Source organism: Polyodon spathula, chromosome 3 (genome assembly GCF_017654505.1).
Source record: "Polyodon spathula isolate WHYD16114869_AA chromosome 3, ASM1765450v1, whole genome shotgun sequence".
In the NCBI taxonomy this organism is placed as follows: domain Eukaryota; kingdom Metazoa; phylum Chordata; class Actinopteri; order Acipenseriformes; family Polyodontidae; genus Polyodon; species Polyodon spathula.
The window spans coordinates 16,133,140-16,157,449 of NC_054536.1; positions in this window are offsets into that span (position 1 = coordinate 16,133,140).

Here is a 24,310-nt window from a genome sequence, read left to right on the forward strand (position 1 = left end):
GGTATTTAACAGTGCTCCGTCTGTCAGGCTGTGTGTCTGTCCATATGTCACAATTACATTTTAACATGCAGTACATACAGATTAAACAGCGGAGGGTCTTAATTCTGCCACTGTAAAATACCCAATGTTACTGTATGTTTATTGTTTGCAGTTCTGGTCATAAGGTGGTAAATGAATCACCCCTTGGAGAAACCTCAGCAGGATTCATTAATGCTAGGATAAGAATCAAGGGGAATATGCAGGTATCTCTGTGTCTGTATATATGTCAACTTACATTTCTACATGTGACTATCGTGGTGATCTACTTTACTGACAGCTCTGATTTGGTATTTACAGCCATGCCCAGAGATAAATGTCACTGACGTGCTTGTTACTATCGTGGCTATTGTAACAGCAGTTTATAGCTATTTTGGCCATACATGAGTGAAGTTGTATATTGTGTTTTGATCATATATAGCCAAAATAAGTTGTACTAAACAGTAGTTTTTAAGTTAATATTAATGTATGAACATCGTACATATCTACTTTAAATACAGCTACTTACAAGTTTTATCCTCAGATTGTAATAATGAAATCTGAGCTTAGTGAGACTGGAAGCGGGTGCAGCTGTTTTAAGTTATTGCAGCATTAATCGCAGAGTTCATAATTACAGTGGTGGCGTGATAATTTAAAACTATTTTTTATATTCCCACCCATTTGACAGACATGTTATGTAATATCAGAAAGGGGGATGACACACGTGCTTCTGTTTTCCTTTTGCTTTTTTGTTTCCCCTGGAGGCGTTCAAATCATCTGTAAAAAAATTAAAAAAACTTGTAAATGTGAAGGAATTTATCACGACACGTACGTGGTACTCATTCATCTCATGTTACCTCATTGCTTTGTATGTATAAATGGACTCCCTGAGTACAGATATGGGGGAGTGAGGTCTTGGAGACAACTGACTATAAACCATGACTCACTACAGACACTATGTAATTTCAGGGTAACAGAATTATAACAGAATTAAATGTTTTATTTTTTTAGTTTTAGCTTTTGCATTTGCGTAATGCTAGTGACCATTTATAAGTAGGTAACTGTAAAGAGAAGATGTGGGTTTGGGAGGCAACTGAAGTAACCATTTATACAAATAAGACCAGCTTGTACTTGACCGCACAAACACCTACTTTATTTTCTATTTAATAATTGTGGCATAGCTAGGGGCGGTGGATTTAGGGATATTAGTGGTTTCACCCCTCACCCCCTCAGCCATGTGGAAAAATCTCAATCCATCACCAGCATTCCATCCATCACTAGGTATTAAATAGAATAAAAGAAAACAAAAATAAATATATATATATATATATATATATATATATATATATATATATATATATATATATATATATATATATGTATATAATGTAAGTAAATTAAAACACTGTTTAGACTGAATATTTTGTGTGAAGTTGGTAGTCTACATTTGAAACATTCCAATATTTAAATAAAATAAATAACAATATTGTGACAGGGAGAGGCCTGTCGCTTGTTCCTACTCAAATGTGACAGCTGGGACGCGGAACACGAGATGCGTTGTTGGGCAACGAATTGTGCAGCTAGGCTCGCTTGGCACTGAGCTGATCAGGAGGTCTGGATTTGTTGGGGGGTGTGCCCGGAGAGGTTGCACAGAGCTCAAAAAACATCTGCACCATTGCTATACAGGCGGGCGCTGAGCAACAGCTTGCCCTTTGGCATCGAGGAAGGATGAGGATAAGTGTGGCAGATAATACAGTGTGCTGGTTTATTGAGGTAGCTCCTGTAAAATCCAACACGATACCTAGAAAAAAGGTATACAATTACAGACTATTTGAACACACTGAAAAATACTATTACAGTACATACAACAGCAGTACTGTTCAGTTATACCCTGCAATACAAGGATTGTGTTCATTAAAATTTTACTCTCCAATTGTAAACAAGTATTTTATTGCAGATGTACCATACACATCGTACATGTGTGTAGTTACTCAATATATTGATTAGAAAAGAGAAATCATGGGACTTGCTGCCAGACTGCACAGTAAGGTTTACATTGGTTTTATACAGGAGTAAAAACTTGAAAACTCATTAAAAACATCCACAGAATATTTTGTGCATACGAAACCTAGTTAAGGATTAGTTAAGGATTTCTTCATTAACTCCTGAGTTAAGCTTTGTAAATAAAGCTCTATGACAAAACAACAGCACAGCAAATTGACAAATCAAATATTATTGCTATTGTTGTTATTGTTTCTTGACTTTTAAATACCCTGAATTAAATTAAACTACAGTGCACATGTTCTGTACAGTTTTGCATGTCTTCCACTAAAAGCAGCAAGTGATAGTAGCCCCATTTCTGCAAACAGCTGACAAATATGCTCATGTAACTTTTTAAATGTGCTTTCCACTGCATCTGACCCTTGAAAAACATGTCAGTTTTAACAAACCTCCTCCACGATACTGACATGCCCATATTCAGATTGGGTTTAGGTACTGGTATTCTGAGAAAAAAAAAAATGCATGTTTAGTTGTGAAATTCCTCCTTTGTTCACAATGGATTTCATTTCTGTGATGTAAAGGAGATTGTTTCATGTACTGAGCTTTAGTGTTTGCAAAAACTCAATTAACGTTCTATTGTGCTGTACACTCACCAATTCCATAAACATATTAAGTAGTCAGTGCAGTATTTAACAATTTACATACATTCTTTCATCAGTAACATTATATAAAGATTGAAGTTTAGCGCCAGTGAGGGGTTTCTGGTAAAACCTTTAAATTATACTACATATATTAGTCATCTTTCGTTATGCTGGAAAAGTGTGACACTTAAAATTCTCATTGTTCCCAGGGAACACAGAAACACATTAATCAAAGGGCTTTTGTTTGATATTTGGTTTAGACAAAGATGAAGTAGTAGCCACACTGTATCATACTGTTTCTCAGTCAGCATATCATACCTTGGAAACTTGCCAAATCAAATCAGGGCTCAGAGGTTCCTGCCTTCATATGACCTCTCAGCTGTAAATCCACAGAAAGGTGATGATAATGTTTCTCCGCTGCTTCCTGTCTTAACTTCCTGTAAATAACAATGAGTGACGCTCAGGTTTTGAGGTCGCGCGTGGTGGTTTCTCCTCACAAAGACAACTAGCTCATTCACATGACGTAAATCTGTGATGAAATATTCAGCAGTCACCGGAAGAAGCCCTGATATCTGGGAATAGTCAGAGGGATGAATGACTCTTTGATTCCTAGAAGATGAGCTTGCTATCACATACTAGGGATGGCTAAGTGGCTGTTTGTAGGTAGTAACAGAGTAAACACTACAGCAGTACAGTATTAATATACCTAGTGCAAGGAGCCAAACCCTTACACAGCAGCAATTATAAATGTAACTATTTTGAAACCATTTTTTCCCACTGAAAAATACTGTATTGACTCAACGGATATATGACAATCAATCTTCAAAGTAGTGACAGCACCCCTTCACTATTAATACTAGTTTAACAGAAAGCAAGCATAGAGTCTTTATTTTTTCCTTGAAAACATCACGTATTGGTATCTAATTAAAAGTAACTTTCAACCACCGCATGTGTTAACACAGAGAAACCCAACACCATGGTGCAGAGAGGGGTCTTTCAAACCTGTAATGGTTGTTTACCATAAGACAAAAGTTACATGAGATGTTAGCTACAAAATGGAAAATCCAGTTGTAATTTCAATCGAATACTCCTGTACTTTTTTATTAAGATGTCATCATGCTGTTTTAACTATAGTTCCTTTATATTTTTGCTGTTTTAGATGATACTTGAAATCATTGCTCCCAAAAAAATATCAAGAAAGGGGCTCAGTTTCTTATTTGTCCTGTCACACTGTGCATGGTAGAGCAGGGCTTCCAGTTAGATACAAACTCCAACTAAAGGAATTTAAAGGTAAACAAGATGAAGAAGAAAAAATACTGTTTGCCAAGTTGAACACACCTGTGTTTACATAGGAGTGACAGATTGTATGAAAGTAGATGGGAGATACTGTAAGTTTGAGAGGAAAAGATATTGCAATTTTGAAATACCACATGATTGGTTTCAGCAATGACTGTTGCTGCATGTGTATTTAAATGAATGGCTGGTTAAATAATGTAGGCTTATGCAATATGGACAAATGTCTTACACCACCTGGGAACAGCTTTGAACAACTAACCGTGCATTAATTAAACAAAGTACATATCAGAAATGAATAATCTGGTCCGTTCTAGAATGACTGGACACCCAAACCCATTTGCTTTCATTTTGCCATTGTTTTGTCATGTATTTCCCTTTAAAATACGATGAAGAAAAAATCTTGAACGCTGACCTTTTTCACAAAGGTAAAAGGTCAAAAGATATGTATGTACCAACTTTGAAGAGAGCAGTAGAACTGATTTCAAATGTTCTTGGAATTTATAGGAAAATTATTTTACACAATGCCATGTTAAATTCCATCTCCGTTTTGAGATGCACACATATGAAGACATTTTTACATTTAAATTTGTAGTGAATCTTGACTTCCATTGATAAACTTAAATATTTGTTGGATTCAGCTAAGAATAAAATAACATTTACATTAATTCCAGCCTGAAATAAATCAAAGTTAACTGTATAGTCGAGGGTTGTGAGGTTTATAGATGCTGTCTGAACAGGTGTGTCTTGAGGAGAGGCCGAAAGGTGCTCAGGGACTGAGCAGTCCTGAGATCCTTGGGTAGGTCGTTCCACCACTGAGGGGCAAGGGTGGAGAAGGAGAACATAATCATCTACTAGCTAAATATTTTAATGAGCAAGACATCTCACAAGTAGAATGGAACCCCAAAATGTTCTAATATTTCTAGGAAGGTAGTACAGTTGAGGATAGGGAGATAGTTGCTGGATAACTTCACACAGATTACTTTCTCACTAAATATCTTGGTATCTCTGAATAGAAAATCATCTCCTCTTTAAAAAATATGCAATGGGGAGCGCACAAGTGGCGCATCCAGCAAAGGCGCTCCACGCAGATGTGCCCTATAGCCTGGGGATCGCAGGTTCGAGTCCAGGCTATGTCACAGCCGACCGATAGGGGGCAGCACACAATTGGCCGAGCGCTGCCCGGGTAGGGAGGGCTTAGGTCAGCAGGGGAATCTACAGCTCACTGCACATCAGCGACCCCTGTGGCCGATAGGGCGCCTGCGGGTCTGCAGTGGAGCCTCCAGATCTGTGTTGTCCTCTGGCACTATAGGTCTGGTGGTCTCACTGTGGATCTGCAGTGTGCAAAATGACAATTGGCAGGAACACATTTCGGAGGACGCATGCTCCAGCCTCCATTCCCCAAGTCAGCGTGGGGGTTGCGAGCAATGAGCTGAGGATACAAACAACAATAATTGGGCATACCAAATTGGGGAGAAAAACTGGGTTAAAAAATTGACAATGACTAAATGTACATTAAAAAAAAAATAATAATATGCAAGGGATTTTAATGAACAATCTCTCCCAAAACAGCTTTGGTACCCCAAATATAATCCACTTACTACCAATGCAGAAGGACTGGTTAAGACATTTTCTCTTCATTTTACCCTCAGAATAGATTTCTGGCTAAGCACTACCAAGGACAACACTCGCTGAATATTGTACCGGTCTTGGCAGTCACCACTCATGATTGTTCATTAAAATTCTTAGCATATTTTTAACGATGAGACAATTGTCTATAAAGGGATACCACGATATTTAGTGAACAAGTTGTGAACACACACACATAATAACTTATTGAATAATGGCTTTGAACAAATATTTAATAAACTCACAGGGTTAAGCTTTGTTTGTGGTGTCCACTGTTCCATATCTTTATTCGTGTAACCCAATCATTTGACATTTGAAAAATACAAAATTTGTAAATGAAGCAAAACGTACTGATTTATTTGAAAAGTCTGTATCCTCAGTAGAGAGTCCTCAAACCTTCTGTCGGTGTACACAGTGTACAATACGCTGACCTCCTATAGATAGCTAACCTGCCTTTTAAAATAATGAACGTCCTTTTTTGTACTCTTTTAAGTAAGTTAAAACATATTCACTCTCATAGGTCAGTTGATTGTGATGCTGTTGCTTCTTTCATATGGGGATGAGTCAGTGACCCACCAACCCAATTGCAACTGCCAGACCTCAACCATCAGAAGTATTCTTCTGAATCAATGAGCTTTCATCTGTCGTGATTGTGACATTCAATCCATTGATGTGACCTCTAGATCAAGGCTTGTGTACAAAGCTAACCCTCTCTTGGTGGATTTGTCACAATAGTGCAGCCACGTACAAAGCTGCTTGTGTGGCCCACACACATGTGCTCAAAGAGAAAAAGGGACCTATGCACCACTTCAGGGGGATGCACGCAGGCAGCCCACCCTGCTCAATCTGCATGACTCCCAACACCTGCCTGAAATACCTCAGAGGTTCTCAAAGAGAGCACAAGCTAGGTTCTCTGTGTTACGCATGCAAAGTGCATCAACTAAACATCCCCCAATGTATGAATTATGGAACAGCATACTTCTTTATTAGTTTTGAATCACAAATGATTAATCCTGAGACTCTGTGATGCCAAGCAACAGCACAGACCCTGTGGCCTTCAATGATGTGCTTCAAATACTGCTGGCTTACATCACACAGAAAAGTGGGTCTCCTCTCTAGATGGTTATTGCTTTTAATGGCAATTAGAGTGAAATATGCAGACCCACACAGGATATTTTTGAATCATAATCCTGTTACAACTCTGAAGTATAGCATCCCAATAGCCCTAGACCTGATTTATCAGACAGCCTTTCATTCATAAAGTGACACCTCCCACACACAGCTGTAAAAACGAGTTTAGTTCATTGTCTAGTTGCTATTCAGTCACAGATGGAGCTGCCTCTGAAGTGGTCATCAGAGAACATGGAAAATGATGACTAACCTAATATGAAGGTGATATATCTCCTCCAAACAAAATGGGTGCTCATCTCCTACAATAAACGAGGAGGCTAAAACACAGTTTTTCCAGGAAATGACATGAATATAAATACCAAGAGTTGCATTGCTCGACATCAGACTAGACGAGTAAACATTCAGGCAACGCATAACAAAATCAATATTCAAGTCAAAGTTACAGCTGCACAAAGTAGTTTGCCAGGCTTATGTACAGCGGAGGAAAGAAAACTGAAGTGTGTTTTTCTGGTCTGTCTTAAGTTTTTTTGCAGTCAGTCAAGCTTGCATTCCAACTGGATTCCAATTAGCAATAGACCTTTAAAGGCCCCAGTGCTACACATGCATTAAACCTGTTTGTTGTTGGCACTGCTGCAACTTCATAATCCTATAATAATCTTTATTTTTATGCAGCACCTTTCATAGTCAACCACCATCACAAAGTGCTTTTCAAGACTAGAGAGTGTGAACTATGCACCTGCTGTAGAGTCACTTACACAAACATCTCACCTGAAAGCAGAGCAGAGAGCAGAAGGAGGTTAAGTGACTTGCTTGGGGTCCCACAATGAGTCAGTGGCTGAGCTGGGATTTGAACTGGGTACCTACTAGTTACAAGCCTGTTTCTTTAACTACTGAACCACACAGCCTCCTATTAAGAGCCATTTAAAGTATGTTCACAGGAACAAAAAGGCAATTAGCTAAGCCAATTAAAATTACAAGCCCAATTCACTAAATGCACTGCGACAGTACACCTAGGTAAACCATTTCTCTTATTTTTTACTGTGCATCTTGCATTAACAACAGCATTTGACAAACAATATTATGTAACACACTTTGGCAATATTGCCCCGCACCTGTATATACATGTATATTTCAGTGTTGTATGTTGCGTGTAGTGTGTTAATGTTGGTGTATAGTTATTGGTATACGGGATATAATATTGGTTATGTGCACAAGTGTTTAAACTGTATATTTGTATTTAGGCACGAGGATTGCACAGCACTTCACGTACAGGTAAAATGTAATAATATGTGAGCATGGGGAATTGTACTTTATTAATTCATGTGCCGTTGTACCGAGACTTGAATGATTGATTAGCAATCGAGTCTCGGTACAGCTGCATAAAAGCAACATGTTCTCATTCACTCTGGGTTGTGTGTTCGGTGAGTGGAGAATGGGATTGGAGACAGAGGTAATAGTAATTATAATAGCAGCTCACCGGGTTTTTCTGTATAGTCCGTTTTGTTTGTCTCTTTGTTCTGGCTGCCAGTGCCATGTCCTGTGTTTTGTTTGTCTTTACAACCTTTTATTTTCTGTCTGTTCAATTAACACCAAATTCCACCTCTCTGTTGTTTATTTGTTGGTTCCTGGTTCTGAAAACAAAAACAAAAACAAAAAAGGAAGGCTGGAGAGATGGCTGCACTGAGCTAGAGGAACTCCTCAGTGGTCTGGAGGACCAAGGCTGGTGCCTTGTCTGCGGGGTGTACAGGCACGTAGTGGCTGTCTGCCCCTTCCAAGAGGAGGAACTGGCCCAGGAGAGGAAGGTGAGGAGAAGTAGTGTCAAGAAAAACCTGCAGCAGAACCGCAGCAACAGCAGGAGGAGGTCGGGGATGACAGTTGGGTGTTTTTTTTTAAAGAACCTTGTGGCGGCATTGTGCCCCGGCTGTGGGGCGTATGGGCACACATTGGCCATCTCTACCACACAATATGCAGAGGCTGAAGTAATGCCTGAGTGGGAGGAGCCCATGCATCCAGCGTCCAGAAGGGGGGACCGTGAGTGTCCAGCGCCCAGACGGAGGGACAGCGGGAATCCAAAGCCCGAGGGACTGGTGTTTCCACCTAAACCAGCAGAGGAAGAATTCCTGCTGTTTCCACCTCCGCCAGCAGAGGAAGAATGCCTGCTGGTTTCACCTCCACAGCCTGCGTAGAAGGAGGCCGAAAGTCCATAGCCCAAGAGGGAGGAGTCAGGGCATCCACAGTCCGCAAAGGGGAAGTCGGAGCATCCACAGCCCAAGTTTCCACCAGCAGAGGGAGAGTGCCTGCTGGTTCCAACTCCAGCGTCGGTGGGAGAAGTCCTGCTTCCTCGAGGGCCACCATCGAGGGAGATCTGTGACTGGATGACGGACCCCTGATGGTCTCTGCCTCCACCACCTTCACCACCAGTAGCAGAGCAGCAGGAGCTGCCTCTGCCTCCGTGTCACAAAGACGGCTGGAGTGGGGGATGTCAGACCAGAAACAGGAACCAGGAAATAAATGACAGAGAGGTGGAGTTGGGTGGAGCTGAGCACTTGCTTGCACTCAGCATTTAATGACAGAACAGACAGTAAATAAAAAGGTTAACAAAAACAGCAAATGGCATGTGAGGCCAAAATAAACAGACAAAATAGACTAACACTTAAACAAATAGTGGACCAACAAACAAACACGGTGAGTGAAAACAACGGTTATATATATTTTAGTTTGTTTAGTTCTCGTTTTTAATACTCTTCTTTCCACACCCATTCTCCACTCACTGAACACACAACCCTGAGTGAGTGAAAACATGCTGCTTTTATGCTGCTGTACCAAGACTTGATTGCTAATCAATCATTCAATTGGAGTCGCGGTACAACTGCATGTGAATTAATAAAGTGCAATTCCCCATGCTCACATATTATAACTTTTTACTTGCACATGAAGTTTTGTGCAATCCTCATGCCTAAATACAAAATATACATTTTAAACACTTGTGTTACACAGACCTGTTTATATCCCGTGTACCAATGACTATACACCAACATTAACATACAACATATAACACAAAATACACACAAGGGCAGGCACTTTGCCACATATATCCCGCATTGTGCAAAGCACACATGGCCTCAATGGGTTGATGGGCGGCAATGTTGCCAGTAGCCAGGCTGCTACTGGCCATGCTATCAGCAGACGTGCTAACAGTGGGGCGAATCGCTCCTCCTGCTGTACCACTGGCAGCAGAAATGCTGCCAATGGTGCGGCTGTTAGCAAATGTGCTGACAGCTCCCAGACTGACTCCTTCAGCCGGGGCAAGTCCAGCAGCGGAAAAGCTGCTGGGGTTGGTGGTATCCACACCTCCCCCAAGATCTCCGGCAGCGAAACTGCTGCAGGGGAAGGTGGTCTCCTGACCTCTCCCCCCTTTTTCATAGCCAGCAGCTCCCTCTGGTGGGGCTCTGGCCACACTGACCCCTGCAGCCAAGCAGAGCTGACTGCAACCCTGGCGAAACAATTCCAGCGACCCCAGGTGATGCGGAGCGGCTGGCAACCCCAAGCGATGCGGAACGGCTGGCAACCCCAGGTGATGCAGAGAAGCTGGCAACCCCAGGAGACGCGGAGCGGCTGGCATCCTTGGGTGAAGCGAGACAGGCATCCTTGGGCGAAGCGAGACATGGAGTCAGGACAAGCTGGGGTGTGGGTGTTGGCCCTTTTCTCTGCCACTGCGGCCGGGCGGTTCTTCCCCGTGCTTCCCTCAGCAGCCTATGCAAGGGCTGCTGAGGACCGCCAGCATCTAGTCCTGGTCCTTCTGGTGAAGGGAGAGGCAGCTCCTGCTCCTCTCCCACTGATGGTGATGGAGGCAGAGGCAGCTCCACCTCCTCTCCTCGTGATGGTGGGGGAAGTGATACTAGCAGGCATTCACCCTCTGCTGGTGGGGGAAGTGACACCAGCAGGCATTCATCCTCTGCTGGTGGGGGAAGTGATACCAGCAGGTATTCACCCTCTGCTGGTGGAAAGGGACCCAGCAGGCATTCACCCTCTGCTGGTGGAAAGGGACCCAGCAGAAATTCACCCTCTGCTGGTGGATGGGGACCCAGGAGGAATTCACCCTCTGCTGGTGGACTGGGACCCAGCAGGCATTCACCCTCTGGTGGTGGAGGTGGCATGTAGTCTCCTGGCGACGGAGGTGGGAATGGCATGTAGTCTCCTGGCGACGGAGGCTCTCCCTCATTTGCTAGGGACTGGTGCGGCTCTCTCTCACTTGCAGGGGACTGGTGCAGCTCTCCCTCACTTGCAGGGGACTGGTGCATTGGCTCCTCTCCCTCTGGTCCTGGAGACAGTGTCATTTTTGGGCTGAAGTGAAGAAGAAATCTCTCATCCAGTTGGAGTGCAGTTCATGTTTTTTTAATTCAATTTTGTTTTACCATTTTGTTCCCTATACTTCTGCTTGTACAGAGTGAGACTTAGCACAAACCACAAATTAGCAAGCTGGTCCCACTATTCAGCCAGTACAAACAAGGAATTCTAACTGAAAGTCTTTACTATAACATGCAAACAACCCCTTTGTCTAAATATCCACAAAGAAGTACAGTTGGACTTCATTTCCTTGACAATGCATGATATTTACTTAAAGCTCTGTCTAACTTATGAAAACATGTCGGAGTTAAGACAGGATGCACTGTTTTACAATAATATGTGAGCGCAGATTAAAAAACCACATGGTTAGAGGTCAACAATTTCAATTCTGCTGTTAAAACCAATTTTTCAGTCCATCCTGCCTTATTATTACAACTATCTATAGAGCAATATAGCATAACTATACATGTGGTGTCAATGCATATCGAGCTTCACCAAATTGCACCTACATACAGTGACAACACCTTGTGTTGTGGCTCGGTGGCGTGGTGGTTAGCGTTGCTGCCTCACAGTGCCAGGGTCCTGGCTTCAATTCCGGCCTAGGGGTCTGTCTGTGTGGAGTTTGCACATTCTCCCCATGTTCGTGAGGGTTTTCTCCAGGTATTCTGGTTTTCTTCCACAGTCCAAAGAAATGCTGTTCAGGTTGATTGGTCACTCTAAATTGCCCTGTGTGTGGTACCCTGCAATGGACTGGGGTCCTGTCCAGGGTGTAGTCCTGTGTCTGCCTAGGTTAGGCTCCAGCTCACCACAACCCTGTAAAAGGATTAAGCGATTAATGATAATGATGGATTGTAACAAAGTGCCCGCCCCTGTGTATATTATCTGTTATGTGTTGCGTGTGGTGTGTTTAAATGTTGGTGTATAGACATTGGTACACGGGATATAAACGGGTCTGTGTAACACGAGTGTTTAAAAATGTATATGTGTATTTAGGCACGAGGATTGCACAGCACTTCACGTGCAAGTAAAATGTAGTAATATGTGAGCACGGGGAATTGCACTTTATTAATTCACGTGCTGGGATTCAAGTGAATAATTAATTGGTAATTGAATCCCAGCACAATAGTATATATAGATGCACGTTGTCACATACTGGGGTTGGGTGTTCGGTGAGCGGAGAACGGGATTGGAGACGGAGGAAATAAGCAGTAGTAGTAGTAATAATAAGAGGAGAAAGAATCCGCTCACCGTGTTTGTCAGTGTCTGTCCGTGCACCGTTTTGTTAAGTTTAGTCTGTTTTTGTTTGTCTATTTATTTTGGCGTAGAGTGCCGTGTCCTGTGTTTTTCGTGTTTGTTAAACCTTTTATTTTGTATTAAACCGGCGCCAACAGGCGTCTTCATCATTTCATTTCATCCGTCCTGTGTTTTGTGTATTGCATTACCTTTCCTGGTTCTGACGCCGCCCACTTCGGCCGTCTCTGTGACACGTGGTGTCCTGCGTGGGATTTAACAGCGCCTCCAAGCGTCAGACCAGGAGAGGTTTTTTTGTGTGGGAGAAAAAAAAAAAAAAAAAGGGGGCGCCTTTGGATTACAAAAAAAAAAAAAAAAAAAAAAAAAAAGAAATGGGGAGAAGCAGGAAACAGGATAAAGAGGTGAGGGACAGGGAGGAGGAGTGCCGCCTAAGGGCCAGACATCCCCGGCGATGTAACCAGTCCTTGCCGGGGTGCCTCCTCTGCAACCAGGACCATCTCTTTGCCAATTGTCCCTTCCGCTGCCCCTACCAGGAGGGAGAGGAGGAACTGCCACAGAAGAGGAAGGCAGAGGTCCCACCGCTGTCTCCACAGCCGCACCAGTCTCCTGCAAGGGAGGGAGAGCCGCACCAGTCCCCTGCAAGTGAGGGAGAGCCGCACCAGTCCCCTGTATCAAGGGGAGACTACACACCGCTCCCACCTCCACCACCAGGAGACTACACGCCGCTCCTACCTCCATGGGCAGGAGCAGAGCAGCAGGAGCTGCCTCTGCCTCCGCCACCTCCACCGGCAGGCGCAGAGCAGCAAGAGCTGTCTCTGCCTCTGCCACCTCCACCGGCAGGGGGAGAGCAGCAGGAGCTGCCTCTGCCTCCGCCACCTCCACCGGCAGGAGCTGCCTCTGCCTCCGCCACCTCCACCGGCAGGAGCAGAGCAGCAGGAGCTGCCTCTGCCTCCGCCACCTCCACCGGCAGGGGGAGAGCAGCAGGAGCTGCCTCTGCCTCCGCCACCTCCACCGGCAGGGGGAGAGCAGCAGGAGCTGCCTCTGCCTCCGCCACCTCCACCGGCAGGAGCAGAGCAGCAGGAGCTGCCTCTGCCTCCGCCACCTCCAGAGGGTGAATGCCTGCTGGGTCCCTGTCCACCAGCAGAGGGTGAATGCCTGCTGGGTCCCTGTCCACCAGCAGAGGGTGAATGCCTGCTGGGTCCCTTCCCACCAGCAGAGGGTGAATGCCTGCTGGGTCCCTGTCCACCAGCAGAGGGTGAATGCCTGCTGGTATCACTTCCCCCACCAGCAGAGGGTGAATGCCTGCTGGGTCCCTGTCCACCAGCAGAGGGTGAATGCCTGCTGGTATCACTTCCCCCACCAGCAGAGGGTGAATGCCTGCTGGGTCCCTGTCCACCAGCAGAGGGTGAATGCCTGCTGGTATCACTTCCCCCACCAGCAGAGGGTGAATGCCTGCTGGTATCACTTCCCCCACCAGCAGAGGGTGAATGCCTGCTGGTATCACTTCCCCCACCATCACGAGGAGAGGAGCTGGAGCTTCCTCTGCCTCCACCTCCATCAGGGGGAGAGGAGCAGGAGCTGCCTCTCCCTGCACCACAAGGGCCAGGACTAGATGCTGGCGGTCCTCAGCAGCCCTTGCATAGGCTGCTGAGGGAAGCACGGGGAAGAACCTCCCGGCTGCAGTGGCCGAAAAGAGGGCCAACACCCGCACCCCAGCTTGTCCTGACTGCCAGCCTCGCTTCGCCCAAGGATGCCAGCCTCGCTTCGCCCAAGGATGCCTCCTCGCATCGCCTGGGGTTGCCCGCCGCTCTGCATCGCCTGGGGTTGCCCGCCGCTCTGCATCGCCTGGGGTTGCCCGCCGCTCTGCATCGCCTGGGGTTGCCCGCCGCTCCGCATCACAGCCGGAAGTACTGTGGCCGGAACCCCACGAAGGGGAGCTGCCGGCCACGAAGAAGGGGGAGGAGGTCTGGAGACCGCCAACCCCAGCAGCAGTTTCGCTGCCGGAGGAGGGGGAGGAGGTCTGGAGACCGCCAACCCCAGCAGCAGTTTCGCTGCCGGAGGAGGGGGAGGAGGTCTGGAGACCGCCAACCCCAGCAGCAGTTTCGCTGCCGGAGGAGGTCTGGAGACCGCCAACCCCAGCAGCAGTTTCGCTGCCGGAGGAGGGGGAGGAGGTCTGGAGACCGCCAACCCCAGCAGCAGTTTCTCCGCCGGAGATCGTGGGGGAGGTCCGGAGACCTGCTCCCTCTGCAGTTTCTTCCCTGCAGGAAGAACGGTGGTTGAAGCCCCACCAAGGGGAGCTGCCGGCGCCGAAGGAGGGGGAAGGTCAGGAGACCACACCCCAAGCAGCCTTTCCGCTGCTAGGACTACCCTGGCAGGAGAATGCTACCCCGCTGACAGCATTACGACCTGTGGGCCCCTGGAAGCCTCTGGTCCTGGCCAAGGACTTTGGGCGGGACTTTTGGGCTTTTAAGGGGGGAGGTGGCCATTGAGGCCATGTGTGCTTTGCACAGGAGGGGGTATATGTAACAAAGTGCCCGCCCCTGTGTATATTATCTGTTATGTGTTGCGTGTGGTGTGTTTAAATGTTGGTGTATAGACATTGGTACACGGGATATAAACGGGTCTGTGTAACACGAGTGTTTAAAAATGTATATGTGTATTTAGGCACGAGGATTGCACAGCACTTCACGTGCAAGTAAAATGTAGTAATATGTGAGCACGGGGAATTGCACTTTATTAATTCACGTGCTGGGATTCAAGTGAATAATTAATTGGTAATTGAATCCCAGCACAATAGTATATATAGATGCACGTTGTCACATACTGGGGTTGGGTGTTCGGTGAGCGGAGAACGGGATTGGAGACGGAGGAAATAAGCAGTAGTAGTAGTAATAATAAGAGGAGAAAGAATCCGCTCACCGTGTTTGTCAGTGTCTGTCCGTGTACTGTTTTGTTAAGTTTAGTCTGTTTTTGTTTGTCTATTTATTTTGGCGTAGAGTGCCGTGTCCTGTGTTTTTCGTGTTTGTTAAACCTTTTATTTTGTATTAAACCGGCGCCAACAGGCGTCTTCATCATTTCATTTCATCCGTCCTGTGTTTTGTGTATTGCATTACCTTTCCTGGTTCTGACGCCGCCCACTTCGGCCGTCTCTGTGACATGGATGCACACTACTTACTCTCCACCAACATCTTTTGCCTCACTAAAATACAACATGTTATATTTTTACTCCAGTCTTTAATTAACGCCTATTTTTGAAAGCAGTAAAGTTCCTCTTTAATGTTACAAAATAAGAAATTCAGCCTCTGCTAGTCAGTCAATTGTATGCCCCACTTAGCACATGAACAATTGTATTTGCAAACTGTAGGAGTTCATTAAAGACTGGAGTAAACATGTTGAAAAGATGGCCCTGTTTCTTAAAATTCTCCCTCATACTCAAAAACTGAAGATATTCTTTTCAATGCAACACTGAGAGTGATGATGAAATTAAGAAAACCAGGCAAAAAAAGGACAGGAAAACAACCACAATAAGTAGACATGAAAAAAGGACAATAAGTAAACAATAAAGACAAGACTAGTTTGTGTTTTTAATATAATGGAGGTTACTTGAAATGTATAACGTTTAACAAATCCTGCTTTGAAATTAAACTGGAAAAGAGAAAAAAAGACAATGCATCATTGGCTATGTTTACAACAGCTTATGTCAATGTTATTTTTCTACTTTTTAATTTAAAATGGTAAAAGAGAAACAGGCAGTATGCTAGTTCACCATGATGGTCCCTACCTTCCAGTAATTCTTCTTGAAGGTGCTGTCCAATGTGGAGCCAAAGGTTTTAAATTTATGTTTTTAATTTGAATAAAACATTACGACTTTCAAAAGGAGGCAATATTATTCAGCCGTCTGACAATTTTTTTTTATATCACACAGTGAACAAATAGAACTGTACCCTAAAAAAATCTCATAATGTAAGCTTAAATGAAGGGCAGATATCTGCAGGGTCCTCCTAGCTCTAGTATATTTTCACATTTATTTTCAATTATGACATTTCATCTGTCAAAGGGTTTAACTATTGGTAAAACTATTCCAAAATACTTTTCAATTTTGTTGAAGGCACTAAAAAAACAACAAACTGAAAAATTAGCTAACTTAACATACATTGTTTTGTGAATACACTTTTTATAGAATATATATAATTATATATAATATATATATATATATTGATATATATTGCCTATATATATATATATAATATATATAGTGATGGAGTGTACATTCCAGAACAATATTGGTCAGCTGGGAGGCCGTGGCTGTAAGGAATGTACACTCCATCTGCCTAAAGGTTGTACGGTTAGGTTCAAAGGAAACTAAAATGTGAAGACAACATAAACTAACTGGAGAGTAAACAAAGAAATTAAATAATATAATGTTCTTGTGGTTAAAACCAAAGATGGGATATTTGATCAACTACTAAATGATAACACTATGTAACACAATTTTTGTTCCTGGGTAGTAAGTGTTATTTCCTAATTGCTTATGCCTCAAAAGTATAGAAAATGGCTATTATTCCCCACAAACTTTGCTTTTGTGACCAGGACAGTGATATTTCAAAATATCACTATTTCCAAAGGGAAAACGGGCAAATGTGTGTCTTTTCATTCACACAAAGTCAGAAAAAAACAACATATGAATCCAAATTAACATGTATTTATACTAAAGTAATACAAAGATGACTACAAAAGATTTAGAAGTGAGTAGTTTTTCGAGATTTACGATTATACTGTATTTACGGTGTAATGGTGTGATAAATAAATGAGAGTTAAAATAATTAAATCTGTAATTACTTGATTGCTCAGCAGTTAAAACGGGTTAAGTGGATGCTGTGAGAGATCAGAAGAGCAAGAGAGAGACGAAACGATGACAGATCGGAGATCTTTAAAATTGAAAAGGAGACTTTTGTTTGGAGGGTAAGCAGAATTAGCCTGCCCCTGTTAGTTTAAAGGGAAAAACAATAAGTGTTGAGTTTAGGACCCGAGAATGGGATCGGTTTTTGTTTTGTATTCTGTTTGTTTTCAAATAAAACCACGCTCCAACGTGTTTCATTTCAAGTACGGCTTTTGTTTGGTTTTGTTCAATTGTTTTACACGGCACGGCGTCTTTGATCTGGTGAACAACAGCGAGTTATATATATATATATATATATATATATATATATATATATATATATATATATATATATATATATATATATACAGTTTTTTTTTTACATTGAAAATAATATCATCTAATTAGATTCTGCCCTGCCACCCAGAAGCCTTGAGACTGAAGAAACATACAATTCCCAATATTATGACCCTGAAGAAAGATTTATGTTTTGAATGCTGCATGTTGGCAAGAAAATTAGAAAAGAAACAGTCAGCAAGGGAAATTCCTAGTTTATGATTTGTCAATGGTAATCCTCATAAAAAGCTTGTAGTACTCAGTTGCAACACTGGAATAAAAGGGCTGGTAACTCCATCAACAATGCCAAATATGCTAGAAATGAAAGTACTCTTCTGTTTTATAAAAGACATGCATACCAGTATATTGCAGATATTTCTACAATATTTTCATCTATCATTTTCTCAGGACAGAATACTCAGTACATGAACAATACGTACAGAAAGAGCAGTGCCCATTGGAATCTGATGTACAGCCTACAAAGAAAATGAAATGCATACCTCATGTTTGGTTGGGAAACTAAGAACAAAACGTTAGTCTGGGTTCACAGAGCCTGATTAGCACTAATTGTGGATTACGTCATGTTATTTCTGGTAAGGTAATCCCTGCCTAGTACTAATCAGGGTCTGAATATCTTTTTTTTTTTTTTTTTTTTTTTTACAAGGCATAACATTTCTGATTTGAGCAGCACTGGTAAATAAATGTAACTAGATAACACATATAGTCACTGTAAACGTTGAATTTGTATTAAAACATGCAAGAAATATATGGTTACTAATTGCAACAGATTTATCAATTTTCCTTCAAAATATGAGCTTTGTTGTCAATGAACTGTTGTAAGGTTGTTTTTTTTTTTTTTTTTTTTTTTTTTTTTTTTTTTTTAATTATACATTAATTTAACCAAAGAAAAAAAAGATTGTTTGGTACACACACAATAAAATGCTGTGCTAATTATTCATAGTGTGATCGTTATGGACGGTCTCTCTGGTTACCTTTGAAACACAGACAAACTTAAAGTTGATTCCACTGACACACTGCTGCTGTGACTGTAAAAAATATATATATCATTTGCCCATCCTTACTCACGTAAATAACAAAATTACTAAATGAACATTTGTGGGGTATCCTCTATTTTGGCCGCTTCAATTGACACAGGATATTGTAACATTGAACCTTATCCGTTGTCTTCACCAGTATTCAAATCTAATAACAGATCTGTATCTTTTTTTTCAGCAGTAGGTTTCTGTAGACTAGATATTCTGTGTTTTATAGCATAATGGGCCAGCGGGTACGCTCGCTGTAGCGCTGCTGACCGTGCAACCTTTCCCATGCTTGGCACTTTGCCAGCCGCTGGCAAGCTGATTGCATGTGAGTCTGTGCTTGCAATTGGATTATGCTGGATATTGAGTGGAACTGCACCAGCACCAGCGCCGACCCCTGCCAGGCATGGCAGGGGATTCAAGAGATTCAGGGGAGTGGGACCGACAGTGAGCACTGATTGGTGCAAAGGTAATTACACTGTTGCAATGGTGTAAGGTGATGGGGTATAAAATGGGGCAGCCTGCATGCTGGCAGTGTTAGTGTTAGTTCTGTCTGCTGATTTGCCTCTGTTGTTGCTGCTGTAGAAGTGTTGGATCATCATTTCAGTGCTTTGTTACACTATTACACGTGGCAACTTTTACTGCAACTAACTGCCTCTTACAACTCATTTGAGACAGCAAATAAGTCTTTAGTTTCTTAAGCACTTGCCCCCTAAAATTGCCTTTGATCAAATAAGGGGGAAAAAAAAGTCTTCCACTACAAGTTAAATTATGTAAGTCCATAGTAATGCTTTATGAACAAGTAACCCTTGCTTTTATCTTGGGTTTTATAAAAGAACTCCATCCCACTACTTGTAAAAGTTAATTGTTTAGACATGGCCCATATTTCAATTGAGTGTTGCAATCTCATAGGTGTAATGCAAAAATGAGAAAATGAAAACTATCTGGTTCTAAGTATCTTGGATTAATAAAAGACACATAAAGACAATTCTGTGTCTGTCAGAAAGAGTTCAAAACATTACAGTAATGTTATTGCCTCCTGCAGTCAGTCCTTTGCTTTGTTTTTATATGGTTATTGTTTAGTAATTCTTAGTCCTGACTATACACTAGGGCCTATCTTATGCTGATTAAAACTGAATTAACAGAAATGGTGTTGTTATAAACACCTCCACTTTAATCTGTGACAGTCTGCAAGGTGCACCTGGACATTTTAAAACTAACCCTGACTTTTCAAAGCAGTTTTCAGCTGCATTACACTGAAGATTAACATTTTTCATCTTAAATCATAAGTTTGACATTTTTCAACCAAAATCAGCCTGATACTTTTCAAAGTTGCCAATATGGCTAGAAAAAGGTTCAGTAATACAATATTCTAATAAGCAGTTGTATTTCCATTTAGGTTTAACAAAAACAAATCAGTATTTAGTTACAATTGTTCCCGTTTATCAATCTACACTTTTTTCTATCTATTTTATTAAACTCAAGAATTCTGACATATTACTGCAAAAATGAATTCCTAATAAATGATGTTATTATTGTATTGCCAAATCAATACCATGTGCTGAATATTGTCATGTTGTACCACAGGTTTCAACAGTATTGTAGACCTAGTCTGACTAACATGCAGTCACATGAGAATACTGCTTAATACCAGAAGAGAATATGTAATGACATTAATCAGGTCTCGGCATTCAACTTTGGATCATGCTTGAGGTTTGTCTAAAGGCTCGGTGCTTCCTTGTCTCAAGGCAAAAGAGAACATTGCCAAAATGGTTGTTCTACAAGAGATATATATATATATATATATATATATATATATATATATATATATATATGAAGGCTATATGCATCCTGAGCCATTTGAAAAAAAGGCATAATAGTACAAAAATGACATCAAAATGTCATAATTCCTCTAGAAGAAAATATACTTGGATTTTGACCCATTCGACTCCTCCAGACCACTTTCAATTCAAACACAAAATGTCTCAGTTTTCAATCACTCGACAACACCCACAATAGAGAAATGTTCATTAAATGAGCAACAAAATGAGAATATGTTACAAAAAAAAAAAAATAATAATAATTTAATGTAATGCTAGGTATATTCATATCTCAGAGAAACTGGAGAGGATTAAAGACATTCCTGTCAATGACTTGTAAAATTTCAATCACTCGACAACACCCAAAATTCATGTTTTTTAGGCACTTTCTGTCTCTGTGAAGAACAATCATCCTTCACCAATAGGCACTCCAGCCAAGCGAGAGACACACATCTTCAGCTCGATTAATAAAAAAAATACAAAAATCATACCCCATTGAAAAATTATTTTTTGCAGTTTAATTCACCATTCCTGAATTCTCTAAAATAATTATATTTAAGATTCTTTAATATTGACTTAATGTACATTATTATTATTCATTCAATTCAATTGCAATTTGAACCCGTTTATTGTCTTTTTTTTATTACAGATACCATTCTCCATATTTTAGAAATTACATATACCAATATTCATGTATATATATTATATATATTATAATATATAATATTATTATTGTCTATATTTTGCCCAACAATAAACGGGTTAAATTGCAATTAATTGATTGAATTAATAATAATAATGTACATTAAGTCAATATATTAATGTATAATAATAATGTACATTCAAGTCAATTATATAATGTATATAATAATAACATGTAATATGTATAGTCAATTATATTATATATATATATATATATATATATATATATATATATATATATATAATAGATAGGCTTCAGGGAGTTAAAGGAAAATAATTCCACCTCAAGTTTCTGTGACAGTTTCTAAACTACTCGACCTAACAATCTTGTAGTTTATGACGTCACATAAACCCTAGATGGAATTATTTTCCTGTAACTTACTGAAGCCAATCTATTATTCTCTAGGATCTCTGACTGTACTCATACAAATCAAAGACAGTAAGTCAGAAGTTCAAATGAAGAAAACAGGGCAGGTTTACTTACATGGATTAAATAAACAAAACAATTAACTGAAAAGAAAAACCTAACCGTTTTTGGGCACTAGCTCACTCTTGAACCCTCTCTAAGAATTATTGGTTGGCTATTCCAACCAACAAACAGAAAGGAAAACAAAACACTGATAGACTTTTCTTTTTCAAGACTCTTCACTGGGTCAGGCAGCCTGGCTCTGGTCCCTTTCAAAGGTAAGTCAAGAGTTAAAAGTCTTTCTCTTCTTTTATGCAGCAGTGATACACAACAAGTCCTTCTTGGTTTCCAATAGGTCTTTTTGTAGAAAAACTCCAAACGTAGCTGTCTTGTTGCCATTTTAAAAGAGCTACATCAAATTCACTCTGTTTTTAGCACATATTTTCGCTGACTGAAAAAGTGAAAGTCTGACATGAGAACAAATATAACAGTGAAGGGTCTTAGACACTAAGGTAATCTCTACCCAATATATACTTTTATTTTTTAAATAATAAACCCTGGCAGCAGTGGCGTAGCCAGGATTTTTTTCGGCAGGGAATGGAAATGGTAACTTTAAGGTGAGTAATCACAGTGGTGCAATTGACAACCTGATTTCTTATTTGTGCATTGACATTTTATTTTTCTAAAAATAAAGAACAATCTTTTTTTTTTTTTTTTTTTTAACAGAAGATCCAATAACTAAATATATTTTTGAGCTAAATAGTTAAAAGATTGTTTAGAACACTTCCAATTAAAAACAAAAAAAGGAAATATAAAGCAAATACTTGAACTTTTAACAAGAGCATCACATTTCAATTTCACATTATGATAATAAATAAAAATAACTATATATAATTTCATTGGTCTTATGGGTGTTCATTTTTGTTAACTAACATTTTGTTTTCAAAGCAAAGCAAACCATTTTTATTTAATCTCACAAATCCTGACTAATTTAATTACCGTTTGGCTGGTGCAAGACTGCCGGTGGTAGCTGCTAGCTTGTTGTCTTCAGACGGTTCAGAGTTTCCTGCCATTTAGAAAAATTAGGACGACCAAAACAAATAGCTAATTATTTATTGTTTTATTTTCTCCTACTGCTCCCTCAGTGTTATGTCACACTACACATCTGTTTGGCCTGTAAGGTGTAAAAGCTGTGTGCATTGTCCAATCAGAAGAGTTCAAGGTTGAACCTCTCACGAATGATAGTAAATAGCCCAATCACAAACAGAAATTTGAAATGCGCACTTTGGCAGACAGCTAGCATGTCATTGGTCAGTTGTGAATGGCTGTTCATGTGTATACTACTTGAAAGTGGTACTGATTGAAGTGTATTGAGGCCACCAAAAAAAACATCTTTTTAGCAGTTTTTTTTTTTCCTGTAACGCAGTGGCTAAACCACAGCCCGACAGAAATCTTGGGTTGCACGTGACCAGAAATACCCCCCTATGTGTCGCTACTGGTCTTTTAAACATTCCTTCTTAGAATATAAATACAAGTGGTGTGTACTCACAGTCTCTTTTGTAGACCATAGCATAAGGCTCCATTGGTTGTAAACAAACCCATGCAATTCTTTCATTTCCTGAAGTAGCTGGGTGAAGAAGACAAACATCCACACTGAAAAGTAGAGGATTTATGTTCTCTTTTAGTTTAACTTTTGTTTTCAGGCTCTGTTTAGTTTTGTCTTGATTACCAATTACAGTGACCATAGCGTTCGCTCTATTACCAGCCACCAAGGCTACACCACTCCCTCTGTGGTAATACTTCCTGGTTTAAATAACCCAGAATTCCTGCTGCTTCTGACATGTGATTCTGGGAGTTTTAGGTTTTAGGTTAACGACTTTACTCCTGAACACCTACATTTTCTGTCACATATCCTCTTTCCCAGCTCAAGCCTACAGGTTAGAGTAAACTTTTTACCCTAACAATGTGTTCTTGACAGACCATTGGCATTTGCGTTTTTCAGCCCACTACAATGTTCTATTTTGAACTTGTACAGTTACACTGCTAAGAACCACCTAGTTAATTTTGTGTTTCTTTATTTTCTTTCATCCACTTCCATGGTGAATGATCTGTGACTAACGTGAATTACCTTCCCAATAGCTTGTATTTTAGGGTTTCTACGGCCCAAGAGACACTCTTTTTCAATCACTGCATATCGTACCTCCCTTAACAGCAACTTCCTACTCAGGTGCATTACAGGGTGTTCCTCACCATTAACCATCTTTGACAACACTGCCCCGATTCCCACATCCGATGTGTCTGTCTGAACTATAAGGCTTGCAAAAATCTGGTAACCTTAACACTCCACCACTACACAATATTCCCTGTATTTCTCCAAACGCCTTTTCTGTCTCCTTACTCCACTTTATAGAATTCAAAGCTGTTTTCTTTATCAAATCCATTAATGGAGCTGCAATGGCTGAAAATTCTGAAACAAATCCCCTGTAATATCTAACTAACCCTAAGAAACCCCTCACCTGCTTCTTATTTGTGGGTACCAGTCAGTTCTTTATCGTGTCAGTTTTACTTATTTGGGGTTTCACGCCTCCACCCCCAAATACATATCCCAAATATTTGGCCTCCTTTAGTCCTACAAAACATTTTTCTGGGATTGTCTTTAAAGACGCCTCCCTTAAACTATGAAAGACTGCTTCAACCTTTTTTAAATGGCCTGTCTAAAGGTATTGTGTAAAACTGTCTGTTGTGGTTTGAGGAGGGGTAAACAGCTTAGCTGTCCTGTGTTAGTCAGGGAAAATCCTGTGTTTAGTTAGTGCACCAAA